Source organism: Lipotes vexillifer, unplaced genomic scaffold (assembly GCF_000442215.2).
Source record: "Lipotes vexillifer unplaced genomic scaffold, Lipotes_vexillifer_v1.1 scaffold668, whole genome shotgun sequence".
In the NCBI taxonomy this organism is placed as follows: Eukaryota; Metazoa; Chordata; class Mammalia; order Artiodactyla; family Lipotidae; genus Lipotes; species Lipotes vexillifer.
The window spans coordinates 2569543-2575934 of NW_006785319.1; positions in this window are offsets into that span (position 1 = coordinate 2569543).

A 6392-nucleotide genomic window follows, 5' to 3' on the forward strand; every position below is an offset into this window, starting at 1 on the left:
GAGAAAACATCTAGAGCAAAGGAACAGAAAGAAGAGGCTGGTACTATTGAAATTTATTATTCTAACTGACAGAGTGGGGACCAAGATAGGAAGAAGGTAAGTAGGAAACTCTTCTTGGAAGGCCTCCTCTCCCTGGTAAATTAGACTTCATTCCATATGGAGTTAGTATTTGTCTTGGAAGGGGATGGGCGAGTGAGGGCAGTAAGGAAACAGGAGCTGGCAGGCAAGGACTGATGGATCATAATCAAGTAAAAAAGGTGACAGTTTTTTTTGTTGTTGTTTGTTTGGTTTTTTTGCGGTACGCGGGCCTCTCACTGTTGTGGCCTCTCCCGTTGCAGAGCAACAGGCTCCGGACGCGCAGGCTCAGCGGCCATGGCTCACGGGCCCAGGCGCTCCGCGGCGTGTGGGATCCTCCTGGACCGGGACACGAACCCACGTCCCCTGCATCGGCAGGCGGACTCTCAAGCACTGCGCCACCAGGGAAGCCCAACAGTTTTTGTTGTTGTTGTTGTTGTTGTTTTAATGTAATTGAGAAACACGATACTGAAGACAGAAAAACGAGATAAAAGTTCAAGTAACAGTCCAGGTGAGAGAAGGTAACTACGATGAAATTAAGATAATAACAGTAGGGATAAGTAAAGTTGACAAATAGAAAAACAATTAAGAGGTAAAGATCAACCAGGCTTGATACCTGTTTGGCTGTGGGTAAGGTGAAAGGTGCCAAATCATGAATATATTGAAGATCTGGGAATTGACAACAAAGTAGCTGATGGGGCTCCCCATCCAAACATGGACCCTGTCTCTTCCACTGCATCCAAACAAGGACCATGTATGGTCCTACTCATCATCTTGCTCCAGGTGACTATCAAAGTGCCTGGCTCAGAATGTTCTCAGTAAGGATGTCTTGCATGAATTAGCCTATTAGGAGTGGAAGGCAATAGATTTAACTTTAAACAACTTGAGTCAGACATACCTGTGAAACCTGCAAGCGTGAACATGTCACTCAAGTTAGAAAACTTAATTTCTGTCCCAAGAGAATTTGAAATGTGACAGAAAGACTAAGTCAGTTGGTTACTGGGGAATGTTTTGTAGATATTCACATTGGCATGCTGCCGCTATAGTATTTCTGGGATCCAGGGCAAAACTGAAAATGGAATCCCATACATCATGGATCTAAGTATTTAAATGTAATAAAATTAAGCTAACACATTGTTTAGAAGAACATGCGCTAGGCTCCCATGTAGATAAATACATCATTACGATGACAGAATTATGTATAGAATTCTCAGGATTCTCAAAATTTTCAGCAAGGATGTAGAGACACAGGGAGAACTGGCTAGTGGCTCTGGATCATGGCCCACCTCCCTTCTCTTTCTGCACTGAGTTTTGTCCATAAAGCCAGGGCCTCACATGTCCAAGGTCCATCCACTCCCTGCAGACCTCTGTCCATAGCCCATGCCAGGGCCCAAGGGTATACATGACTACAGCATGGACGGCCCTCAGAAGAATGTGCCTGAGGAGAAGCATTTCATAGGCTCTGATAGGATGCTTGAGGCTAGAATATCAGAGAATTCAAGACCCCAGGTACCCAAAACCTAGCCTACAAGAGGGATAAAACTGGAGCAGACCCTAGGACGGGTTTCCTCTTGCCTTGGTCTGAGAACAATACTGCATATTGGAGCAGTTCTGACAGCTTATTGACAAACAGCCTGCAAAACTTAGACAACAGAGGGGGACAGAAATGAAGTAGACGGACAGAGAGAAGCAAAACAAGAAGCCTGGAAGACACAACTGAAACCTAGTGATGCTGCAGTTCTTTTGAAATCTAGCTAACCTTTTTGCAGTTGATGTCCATGAGATTTTTCTCTGGTTTTGTAATATTTTTCTAGGTAATTTGGGTTGTTTTTTGGTCCACTGTGATCACATTATCCATAACTAAGAAAGTATAATTATTAAAACTATGAGAACACCCAAAGAGGGAACACAGAATGCAAAATGGGCTAAGAATATGACCTGTTATTTTACCGAGTTGACTAAGATGATTATATTTCACACGGAACATGCGGACGTGGTCCAGAAGGAGGGCTCAAAGACCCACAGCAAATTTTTACTAACTTTACTTGCCTTCTTTAAATTGTTTCCATTCTTTCCTGTTATTTCTAGGTATTACAGCACAACCTACACAAATCAAAAAGGCCATCTTTAAATTAGGAGTTTGGGATTAACATACACACACTACTGCATATAAAATAGATAAACAACAAGGACCTACTGTATAGCACAGGGAACTATAGTCAATGCCTTGTAATAACCTATAAGGGAAAAGAATCTGAAAAAGAATATATATATATAAACTGAGTAAATACATAAACCGAATCACTTTGCTGTACACCCGAAGGTAACACAACATTGTAAACTAACTATACGTCAATTTTAAAATGATTTTTTTTAAAAAGGCCATCTTTCAAGTAAAATCTGCTATCAGCTGGTTCATGCACAATTACTGCCCATTTTCTCAGCTCCAGCATTTAAAACGCTCCTACTGTATTTCATGTGCCCTCAGAGGACAGATGCCTGACTTGGTTAAAAAATGTTCAGAGAGAGAACTTGCACATAAATTCCTTCTAACAAGGGTCTGTGCTAATCAATGCAAAACAAGGAGAGAATGTCAAGAAACAAACAACACAAACCACCGCTTCTCAATTCCACCGAGACCTCTTTTTTGAGAATTCAGCAGATGATAAAAAATGAGAAACAAAATTACTGTGGCAAAGACAATTTGCCTTGTGTGTTGGGAAGAGAACAGCAAAAACACAAAGAAAAGGATCACATCACTTGGGTAAATACGTTTTCACATTTTCAAGAAACAGACACAAGCAATTCCACAGGAGTAAGTGAGTGATTTTAGAAGTCTATCAGGCATAATGGGCCAAACCGCCATAAAAATCAACAGAAAATGCAAAGAGTGTCATCCAAGTGCTTGCAATAAGGGTGTAAATTGTACAAATGGAATGGGGGGGGGCAGAAAGTAACTTGTAAAAATGGAACATCTGTCCTGAGACCTAAATAAGCCACTGACAGATGAAGAAATTCACTTCAACCTAATCATGAAGGACCCAAGAGCTAAGGAGAAGAGAAGCCAAGAGCAGCACAGACAACTGTAGAAATACTGCCTCAGAAAAGAAAGTAACATCCTAATAACATGTGCACATCACCGAGTCCTCAGGCTTATAAATATCTAAGGTACAGGGACAAGGAATATATAAATAGAAAACAAGTCCATCCTAAGAGAGAATATTTATGAAATGAAGAAATTATGTATGCATTAGGACTAGCATGAACTCAATGGACAGAGAATGGAAAATGGGCTAGAAAATGTCTTAGCTACCATGTCCTCAAATATTTTCATTTTACATCTGAGGAAACTAAGAAGCAGAGTGGGTAAATGCTATCTTATACCAAGTGAGAGAGTAGCATTGACATATATACACTACCAGATGTAAAATAGCTAGCTAGTGGGAAGCATCCGCATAGCACAGGGAGATCAGCTTGGTGCTTTGTGACCACCTAGAGGGGTGGGATAAGGAGGGTGGGAGGGAGACGTAAGAGGGAGGGGATATGGGGATATATGGATAGGTAGAGCTGATTCACTTTCTTATATAGCAGAAACTAACACAATATTGTAAAGCAACTATACTCCAATAAAGATGTTTAAAAATATAATAATATTGGGACAATGTCTACAATTAACGAGAGGCTAATTTTAAATGTTCAGTGTAAACCAGTACAAACAATAAAACCAATAAAAATAAGGTTTATGGATATTCTTCCATTCAAAATTAGCTGATTAAAATGTTTACTCCCTCAATGAAATGATAAAATCTTAATTCTTTAAAAAAAAATCCAACAAGTATTTAGTAAGCATCTATTTTACTTAGGACATGGGAAATATCATGAGACTTTTGTTTGTTTATGCATTTCTTTTTTTTTATTGGGGTTTAGTTGTTTTACAATGTTGCATTAGTTTCTACTGTACAGTGAAGTTAAAAGACATTATTTCTGGGTCTGGTTACCAAAGGGGAAAGGTGGCGGGAGGGATAAATTGGGAGTTTGAGATTAACATATACATACTACTATACATAAAATAGATAATCAACAAGGACCTACTGTATAGCACAGGGAACTCTACTCAATATTTGGTAATAACCTAAACGGGAAAATAATTTGAAAAAAGGATACATATATATGTATCACTGAATCACTTTGCTGCACATCTGAAACTAATGCAACATTATTTATCAACTGTAGTTCAATATATAAGATTTTTTTTAAATAAAGACTTTTTTTTCATCTTTACAGTTTGTTTTGGTTCATAATATACACCAACCTCAAAGGTGACATTGACTAACTATGATATAAACAGTAGAAATATATTCTATGTTCATTTTATGATTAACTTTATGATTCTCACTCTATCAACCTAGGTCAAAACAAAGGGATCAATGACCCAAACTGTGTCAGATGTCAGGTATGGGGGCCACTCCCCACCCCCCAAGTATATACACTGTTTTCCCTTCTTTATTGTCTTTCAACCGTATGACACAACTGTAGAGCTCCTTCAAAATCCTCATCACTTGTCAGTAAGTTTACTCACTTCTCAGTATCAGGTGTCCTGGAACAGTTTAGCAGGCCAACAACCTGCTTTCTGCATTGATCCTGAGGCAGCTACTGACCATTAGATGGATAAAGTCCTTGCCTTGCTAATTTCTGTCCTTGTTCCAACTAAGGTTTTTGGAGAACTGATTGCCTGGCAGGAGTCAGACAAGATGAGGATAGACTCGCTAAGAAACAAGGAGCTGAGCCCTTCCACTCTGGGCAGCATCATTCAGAGTGGACAACAACATTAATCCCCTGATGCTATTTTGCAACTGTTGTTCTCAGCACCATGTTGAAAATATTGCATTTGCAGATGATGGCACTCTTGCCCTCACTTAAAAGCCTATTTATTTTTCAGCACCACAAAGGATATGTTATTTCAGAATGGAATGATTTCTTTGTATTGCTAGAAATTGTAACATGACCTATTTGGAAATATATATGGAGTCATTTTGGTGTTACAGGTACTGGAAAATCTATTCCTGAAATATGCAAGCCAAGTCTCCTTCCACAGCCTGGTCAGCAGCAACTTTAGAGCCGTGTTGCTGATTCTCCATAACTCCTAGAGACACATGTTGTGAGGTGTGACTGAGTGTGACTCACAAGAACACCTGTGGACCTTGTGATTAAGGGAGATAACCTCACATGCTCAAGTCAGAAGTTTCTTTTGACCTGGTCCCTCCAACCACCACCCAGACTTGTGAAACTTCTGAACGAGAGTTTTTCTGCTTCCCTTGGAACTGCTTGTACCAAATTCTCTCAGTCCAGATAGCCTTGGAGGTAGCATGGTGTTAAGGAGCAAAAAAAAAACAACAAAAAAGAAGAGACAGAAGACAAAACCAGGAATGAATATCACAGAGGCAGGTGCACACATCTCAAAAAACAAGTCCTAAGAAGTCTAAACTTCAGATTTTATGGGAACATGAAAAGTAAATAGGAGTTTAGTTGCTAACAACTACCAACTAGAAGAAAGCACAGATTTAATGAATGACACAGAGAGTCGATTCTCTGTCAACTTGAAAGGACCTTTGCAGTTATTTACAAAGCAACATAAATATTAAAAGAAAAAAACCTCATAAGACAATCTTACAACAAAGCATGTAAGGTGTCTGTGAGTGCAGAGCATATAAAAAGTGAGCCAGAACTGTGCAACTAAAAGAATTCAGGGCTCAGCTCACAGGATGTCAACAGCACATTTAGCAATTCACTCAGCAGTTGCCTTACCTGTTATATATGAATAATGCCACATGTGAACATTCTCGGCACTCTAGTAAAAATAAAAGTAGCAACTGTTGGGATAATATTGTGAGAAATGTAAAGTACCCTATAAATCAATATTGTAATTATTACTTGAGCTAATTAGTAACAAACTTAATGCCTATCAGCATCAATTTATTATAATACAGGACCACTGGGATATGCCCTTGTCAGTACTCCAGCAGGAGTTCTGTTTTTAGATTCCAACCCAATCAAGGTTTCTCTCAAGGGATGTGCTTCCTCATAAAAATGGAACTTCCCTGGCTGAGTGACTCTCGGGAGGGGTAGAGTCTTCTTTTTATTACGGGCATATATTACAGTGAAGATGCAGCACAGAAATTTGTATTCTGGGAATAAAAGACCGAAACCTTACTGACATATGGATTACAGAAGGGAGGAGTGCTGCCTCCACCTTATGTTACAAAATCCCACATGCTGAGAATTTTGAGAATCCAAAATCTCATCCTGGACCCTCACAA